We start from the raw sequence: 8815 nt of genomic DNA, 5'->3' as shown, positions 1-8815 counted from the left end.
CCCCTTACGAATATTTAGCCTTATGTTAAGGTCACCCTTTTTTATACCTACCTGTGGGCTTCTGTCAACTGCCCCCTTTGAACCTAGTTTGAAGCCCTCCTCACTTTGTTGGCTAGTCCCTGTACAAAGATGCTCGTCCCCTTCTTGGTCAGGTGGACCCCATCTCTTTCCTGGAGACATTCTCTGTGGAAAAACATCCCATGGTTAAGAAAGCCAAAGCCTTCCCATTGACATTCACAGACATTCATTTATCTCCAGGATGAATACATCCCTGCCTGTCCCCTTACCCTCAACAGGGAGGATGGACAAGAACATAACCTGCACCCCCCACTCCTTCACCCTTTCTCCCAGAGCCCTGTAGTCACTGCTGATCTGCTCAGGGCCATACCTGCCAGTATCATTAGTGTCCATGTCGATGAAGCAGCATGGGGAAGTGGTCAGAAAGATGGATGAGCCTTGGCAACCTTTCTGTAACATCTTGGACATGAGCTCCAGGAAGGCAGAACATTTCCCAGGACATCATGTCAGATCGGCAGATACATGCCTCTGTTCCCATGACACGAGAGTCCCTGGTCACCACCATCCAATGCCTCCTCCTCTTGAATGTGTTGGCCATGAGTTTCTCAGCCTTGAGGGCAGGTGTTTTTTCTTCCTAAGCCATTGGGTTCTGCTCCTCACCTCCTCTTGCCAGTACCTCATACCAGTTCTTGACCATGGTGGATGGGGGACCTGGCTGGGGGGCTGAGCACTATCTACTGCCTCAGGTGGCCAGCAGCAAGTCTTCTCTCTGCAGACCAGCTGGTTTTTCTTCCTCCTCTGTTGCCACTGTAGTAATCTGTTAAGAAGCTGTAAGATAAACTAGTCAACCTCCCACTTTAACATTTTCCATCTCTGGTGCTTCTCAGCATGTAGGTTAAACCATCTTAGATTTCCTGACACTTGCACATCAGTAACTGAGTGATCAGTCTGGCCAGTAGAGTTGCTCAACCATTAGGCTGCCTCAGCATATAGGGACCTGTTAACCACATCACTGTACTTGATATCCATACACGAATGAAATGAGCAGATATCTGATATACATACAACCATGAAATGAGCAGGGAAAGGAATGTAATTGCATGAATTGGCTTGGTCCTTCTACAGGATTTCATAAATCCCCTGGTAACTTCTCACTGGATAGGATTATTACGTGACAAGACCGACAGACTCTGGATGTGGGGGAATGGCACAGCTTTCTCCACTGACCAGTAAGTTCCAGACACAACTAGAAACTTCTAATTTCCAAGAAGTGCATTTACAGTGCTATAGGGAAGAGAAACCGAGAATGAAATAGTAAGGAGCAACATGTCATCACTGGAATATATTTTTAGAATACTTTGAAAGCCCAAGTCAGCAGAACATGTTGCCAGTGAAGTTGAGATGTATTGACCAAATTCGATAGGTGATGAAACACCAAAAGGTGAAGGGAAGCGGGAGCTGCAGGTAAAGAATAAAGTGCATTGGAACACCTGAGTGGAGTAGGATTCAATAAATAAATAAATAAATAAATAAATAAAAGATGTAGAAAAGAGGTTGTGCGTCATGACTGAAGTGCACTGGCAGTTAAGTGAGAAGTTTGCACAGCATGTGATGCACTACTCCTGACTCTATTCAATGCAGTTATTCATTGCATTAATAAATGCCAAATTTAATAATCTGCTTCTCCACAATTGTTTCATTATTATTAAAATTATTTGTTGATGCTATCTACCACGGTGTTCAGATTAGACATTTTTGCCCTTGAAAAAATAAAGTAGTGACATAGATATAACTACAACGGCTGGAAATAACATTTTTTCTGTCATAGGTTTGCAGTAAATAAAGGATATGTTGATGGTGACTGTGCAGTTGTCAGAGGCAGAGAACTCTTCTCTGATGACTGCAAAGATACAAAGCGCTACATTTGTCAGCTGCCAGTTCTTGTGCCACAGTCCAATGTATCCGGAGAAGATAGATCATGGAAATCATGAAATCTTGGCATCCCAAACCCAGCGACAAATATCCCCCAATAAATACTAACTCTGTCATCATTTACTCTTCAAAGGCTGTGTTTAAATTGTAAAGTTATAATATGCTTTGCTGAGATCATACGTTGTTCATGAGTCTGTGTCAAAAGGAGCTGGGAGTGGCCTCTCATAACAAAAAGAAATCTGATAAACCACACGTTTTTTGGATACCCACAGCCTGTCAGAGCCCTCCCAACAGGCCAAGCTGCTCTCTTTTTCCTTTTTCCAGTTCAGTGATAATTTACTGTAAAATGGTAATTAAACCATTATCTGATTAAAATAGTTGTTTTTCAATAAATGGTTGAAAATTGAAAAAAATCTGATTTATTTGTCACTTTTTATGTTTTCTTTTTACTTTATTGCATTTCATTCAATCTCAGAAAAAAAGCCATGATGAATACATTCAGATATGAGGATAACGTTGATCAGACTAAAAATTCCTTTTTGGGAAAATAGTTTGAAGGTGTTTTTTTAAAAGTATGTGGAATGGTCTGAAATGGACATCCTGTGGATTCAATATCCATGTCTTTGGGGCCAAAACAGCAAAGGCAAAACGACCTGTCCCACCCATTCGCCCTCTCAGCTTCTCAAACGAGTAAGCAAACCTACAAGTGCATCATGAACAAGATGAGAGCAACGGAGAAATCCTGTTGTGAGCTGTTGTAGTCACAGGGTAGAAGTTCTCATTGACATCATTGGATAATTAAAGATGATGTTACACAGAGTGCACAATTGGAAGATTGTCTTTCATCTGAAGAAGTGAGGTTCTTACCCACGAAAGCTTATGCTCCCAGTACTTCTGTTAGTCTCAAAGGTGCCACAGGACCCTCTGTTGCAATTGGAAGATGTGATCCCGCCTCTGTATCATATTCCATGGACTGGGCATGATCAAAAGTGATTCTCCATCACTTCACCACCTCAACTCCAGTACACTGTACTTGGGGACAAGCTATCCTTGTGCCTCATGACACAGTCAGTTCCCCTTTGTCCCCATTAGAGAAATATACCATGCCAAGAACACTATGGTCTTCCTAGCTTACTAGATACACACCTCATGTCCACTTACTAAAGTCATTCCAATGATTTTCATTTATGTCAAACACTGTTGGTAATAGGCTTCCTTCCAACAGAGGTAAATACTGTGTGGTCCCAACCATTTCAATCTGGATCATTTTAGGATGACTGTGGACAGGACTGCCTGAAATGGATCAAGGAGCCCTACCAATAATTACAACTGTACAACAGTAGCCTTTCAAAATCTCCCAGAACCCACCATTTCTCAGACTTGTGCTGGGAATGATGGGAAGTGTACCCACAGGGCACTGTAACTTACAGAATTTAGAAGAGTGGTTGTGAAGTTGCAGAACAAACCTGCAAACAAGCATCAGCAGCCTGGCTGGAGTGGAGACACTGAACCATTTGTGTATAAACCATTTCTACACTACCTATTTGCTAACTAGTGGCTTAGTTTTAAAGTGTATTTAAACTGTTTATGAAATGTTTTGTATGCATAATGGAGCTGATTCTCTCAGTTATTGCTGCTGGGCTGTTGCCAGTTTCCTGTAAAGTGACCAGATTAGCAGCATCAGTTACACTGTAAAGCTCTGCGCAGTGGAAATAGCTACAACTACTCTGTTGGAAGCCTTGGTTGGTTGGTTATTTTTTGTTTGTTTGTTTTTTTCTTGTATAAGAAAACTCAGAATCTGAGGAATGCAGAAAACACTGGAGAAGGGCCCTCCAAACTGTTTTTTTGTACCTGCAGGTTTCTAATGTTTGCTCTCACTCGTACACAAACACACACACACATTAAAAGATTGAATTGATTTAGTAAATGAGTTAATGTGGTGAAGACAAAGTTTCTGTGACATAAGTGTCTGGGAAGGCCCCCAAGCCTAATGTTGAGCTTTCAGGATCCACTCTGAGGAATTTGTCCGATACTCTAATTCCAGCACCCTTTGCTTGGGACAAAGATTTCCTTGCTCTACAAGATGGTCCTGCTGCTCAGGACCCACTCACCTTACCTTACCTTGTCTATATTGGGGGGGAAAGCATTATGGTGGGAACCCTGTGCTCCCCCAGTATGTTTACTACCTTGTGTCCAATCACAGAAGCACTGCAAAGGCATGACAAATACCTTTTGGAGTAGACTTGCTTTCAGCTGTGTTAAATGTAAGTAGTTATCTTAACCCAATTTAGTTTGAACTGTGTTAATGTCAGTGTGACCTGAAATGATTTAACCAGTCCTCAATGGTGGCATTTCAAAAATCTGCAAAAATCCACTTCTTCTGTGTGTTTTGTTGGATGAGGTGCCAAGAAACCATTGTAATTGAAAAGGTTTATAATAGAGCTATTGTGGATGCAGGGCAAATCTGAAATGGTTCTTAACATGAATTAGAATGTCTAGAGAGGATGCACTTAAATCAGTCCTAGTCTATTCATTCAGTAATGAACAATTCAGTTCTGTGGTGTGGAAACAGCCTGATGTAAGTTAAAATAGCCAGAAGTTTGTGAGATGTTATATGTGCATAACTGAGTTCGTACTCTCAGTTGTTGAAGTTTGCAGCCAGTTTCCTGCAAGGTGAGATAAACAGGTTAGCAGCATAATTTGTTCTGTGAAAGCACTGCACCATGGAAAAAGATATGAACTATGCTAGTGGGGCTTCCTTGTGAATTTGTTTGCTGTGTGTTTCTCTATGAAGGGTGAGAATCTAAGGAAGCAGAGAAAAAACTGCACAAAGCCCCAGAAATTGAGGGAGTTTAATCTTTTCTTTTACTTTTCTAGCATCTGTATACGTTCACACAAATTAACTTTGCAAACATAAGTTATTCTGGAAGAAAAACATTAGAATTTTGCTCTTCTAATCTGACTTGTCTTTAACTCTAAAATTTTCCATGCTCTGAGTTCTCTGGTCAGGTGCAGGGCTTCTCACTAGCAATATGAGCCTGATGCTTCCTGTGTGGTATAAGCCAATGCCTTCAGTAGACATTCATATTTCCTCTGCTCACTGGTACTGACCCTTTAATATGAGGATAGCCAGAGAGACTCACATAACAGGAAAGAGTACCAAGGTGTAACCAAGTTGTTTGCAACCTGAAACAGAGCCATAATTTACTGCCTGTTGTTGCTAGTGCTGTGGAATGTTGTTACGACTGACAGTGTTGCTGTTTTCGGAGCTCTGATGTCAGCTGCACTAGCAGACACTGCAGCATGTTAATTCATCAGACTTTGATGTTATTCATAAGAAAGACCACAGGCTCAGTTCAGTGGCAAAGGCACTTGGCCAGGTTTATTGTTGACAAAAGAACCAATGATTGACTGTGTTTGATGATTGCCTGTTCTGTTCATTCCCTCTGGGGCACCTGGCATTGGCCACTGTCGGAAGACAGGATACTGGGCTAGATGGACCTTTGATCTGACCCAGTATGGCTGTTCTTATGTTCTTAACCTGCTACTAGCAACTCATAAGAGCTACAGGTACACTAACACGTGTATGCCCGTGACAAGGTACTTGTTCAGTCAGCGCACCACGAGGCTGTCCCCTCGGCCGGACAAAGATGCCCTTCCTATGTACTACACTCCAGGCATGGCTAGTCACCACCCCCTACACCTGATAGTTTGAACAAAACATCCTTATTCATTATCCCGTCATTCCCTCTATATCTTACGAGGAATTTGTGTGTCAGACCATCTCCTAGGAATGTGTTTAGGCAATTACTTGAGAACTCTGGGTGTTCTTGTACCATCCTCTCTATTCAGGATCATGCTTAGTTGGTGTTAGCTACTACCTGGTGAACTGCTATTTTGCCAAGACAAGGCCTAGTATTTCTAGCTCTCAAACCCACAGCAGTACCTATGCAGTGCCACATCCCTCCTGCATAGTAAAAGCCAGTGGGGAGACCCTAGCTCTAATTCTGAGGAAAGTACGCAGTGTGAGAGGACAGAATGCTGTCCACACTTAAGTATGTGGAGGTTTTTCCATTGTTTAAAACAGCTTGGTATGGAAGAGATACACACACTCTTGTGGTGGGGGCATCCCAGGTTCACTAAGTGGATCCCAAGCCACATGCCTAAGAGAACCCTACTTGCCTCACATAAGGCCCAACTCCAGTTTCCTTCTTCAGCTTTTGAGGAGGCAGGAATTAATCCCAGCCCTGGTCTACATTACGAGTTTAGGTTGAATTTAGCAGCATTAGATGGATTTCATCCTGCACCCGTTCACACGATGAAGCCATTTTTGTTGACTTAAAGGGTTCTTAAAATCGATTTCTCTACTCCTCCCCGACGAGGGGATTAGTGCTGAAATCGACCTTGCTGGGTCGAATTTGGGGTAGTGTGGACGCAATTCAACAGTATTGGCCTCCAGGAGCTATCCCAGAGTGCTCCATTGTGACGCTCTGGACAGCACTCTCAACTCACATGCACTGGCCAAGTAGACAGGAAAAGCCCCAAGAACTTTTGAATTTCATTTGCTGTTTGGCCAGCATGGTGAGCTCAGAGGTGACCATGCAGATCTCATCAACAGAGGTGACGATGGAGTCCAAGAATCACAAAAGAGCTCCAGCATGGACCGAACAGGAGCTACTGGATCTGATCGCTGAATGGGGAGAGGAATCCGTGCTATCCTCACTCAGACGCCCATGAACGCGGTGGGGGGGCTTCCGGGCACCCAACTACTCCAACCCAGAGGACTGCCCAAGCAACAGAAGGCTGGCATTCAATACGTTTTGAAGTGAAGTGTGGCCTTGTCCTTCCCTCCTGCCCTCCTCCACCACCCCACCCGGTGCATCCCTCCTCCCACACCCCTCCCGGGCTACCTTGGCAGTTATCCCCCCATTTGTGTGATGAATTAATAAAGAATGCATGAATTTGAAACAACAATGACTTTATTGCCTCTGCAAGCGGTGATCAAAGGGGGGAGGGGAGGACAGTTGGCTTACAGGGAAGTAGAGTGAACCAAGGGGGTGGGTTTTCATCAAGGAGAAATACACACAACTGTCACACTGAAGCCTGGCCAGTCATGAAACTGGTTTCCAAAGCCTCTGTGATGCGCAGCGCGCCTTGCTGTGCTCTTCTAATCGCAAACAGCCTAGTCAGCAAAACAGTGGCAGCGAAATTTTAAACATCCAAAGGCACATTCTACCACCATTCTGCACTTGCTTAGCCTATACTTGAACTGCTCCTTACTACTGTCCAGGCTTCATGATCCATGGGAGCAAGGAGTAGGCTGGGATAGGTGCAACCGCGCGGTGCTGCTGGTTGGGAGAGCAGCCTGAGGCAGAAGCCTCCAGCTCACATGATATTCCAGGCAGGACTAAATCTCCATGAGACAAAACTTAAAGAAGAGAATAACCTGAAGTCACTCCCATTTATGTCCAGGAACCCTGGCCGATCTGAGTGAGGTTGTCCAGGAGCACTCAGGAGACGAGCATGACGACTAGTAGTCATAGTGCACCATCTGCTGCCGCGAAGGCAGGGAGCTGCTGCTGTGTAGCAATGCAGTACCGCATCTGCCAGCAGCAACCAGGAGATGTACGGTGACGTTGAGCTGAGCGGGCTCCATGCTTGCTGTGGTATGTTGTCTGCACGGGTAACCCAGGAAAAAAGGTGAGAAACAATTGTTTGCCATTGATTTCACGGAGGGAGGGAGGGAGGGAGCGGGGCCTGATGACATGTACCCAAAACCACCCACGACAATGTTTTTGCCCCATCAGGCATTGGGAGCTCAACCCAGTATTCCAATGGGCGGCGAAGACTGCGGAAACTGTGGGATAGCTACCCACAGTGCAACGCTCCAAAAGTTGATGCTAGCCTCGGTACTGTGGATGCACTCTGCCGACTTAATGCGCTTAGTGGGGATACACACAATTGACTTATAAAATCGATTTCTAAAAAAATCGACTTCTATAAAATCGACCTAATTTCGTAGTGTAGACATACCCCCAGAAACAAATGCTGCATTCAGATAAAAACAAAACACTTGTATCTGGGCAGAAACAAAACCTGGATTACAAAGAAAAGGCCATTCAGGAGCCCCCATAGGGGGGGGTGGGGCACACATACCTCCATTCACAGCAGTGGTCTGGCATACTGAATCCCCAGTGCCCAAATGTAGAGAGGGATGCTCTGTAGCCCAATTAAGAGTGAAGCTGGGCAGGAAACCTTTTCCCGTCTTGTGAGAATTTTCAATATTTCCCACCCCAATCAGGATGAAAAGTCAAAATTTCTAATATGCAAACCAAAAACACAAAAGAAAAAATAAAGATCAGTTAAATGGAAATCTTTCATTAATATATTTTAAGATGTTTACTTTTTATTTTTACTAATTAACTTAAACTTCAAAACAAAAAGTCATTTTTTAGAAAAGAGAAAGTATTACTGAGAGGGACCTTGATGGGTCATCTAGTCCAGTCCTCTGCACCATCAGGACTAAGTAGTATCTAGACTATTCCTGGCAGGTGTTTGTCTGACCTGTTCTTAAAAATTGCCAAAGACAAAGATTCCACAACCTCCCTAGGTAACTTGTTTGAGTGCTTAACTACCCTTACAGTAAAGAAGATTTTCCTAAAGTCTAACCGAAATCTTTGTTACAACTTAAGCCTATTGTTTCTTGCGCTATCCTCAGTGGTTAAGGAGAACAATTTATCACCCTTCTCTTTATAAAACCTTTTATGTACTTGAAGACTTATGATACCTTCTCTTCTGCAGATGAAACAAAACCAATTTTTTTCAATCTTTCCTCATAGGTCATGTTTTCTAGATCTTTAATAGT

Source organism: Chrysemys picta, chromosome 1, assembly GCF_011386835.1.
Source record: "Chrysemys picta bellii isolate R12L10 chromosome 1, ASM1138683v2, whole genome shotgun sequence".
In the NCBI taxonomy this organism is placed as follows: Eukaryota; Metazoa; Chordata; order Testudines; family Emydidae; genus Chrysemys; species Chrysemys picta.
Note: the sequence above shows the minus strand (reverse complement) of the source record.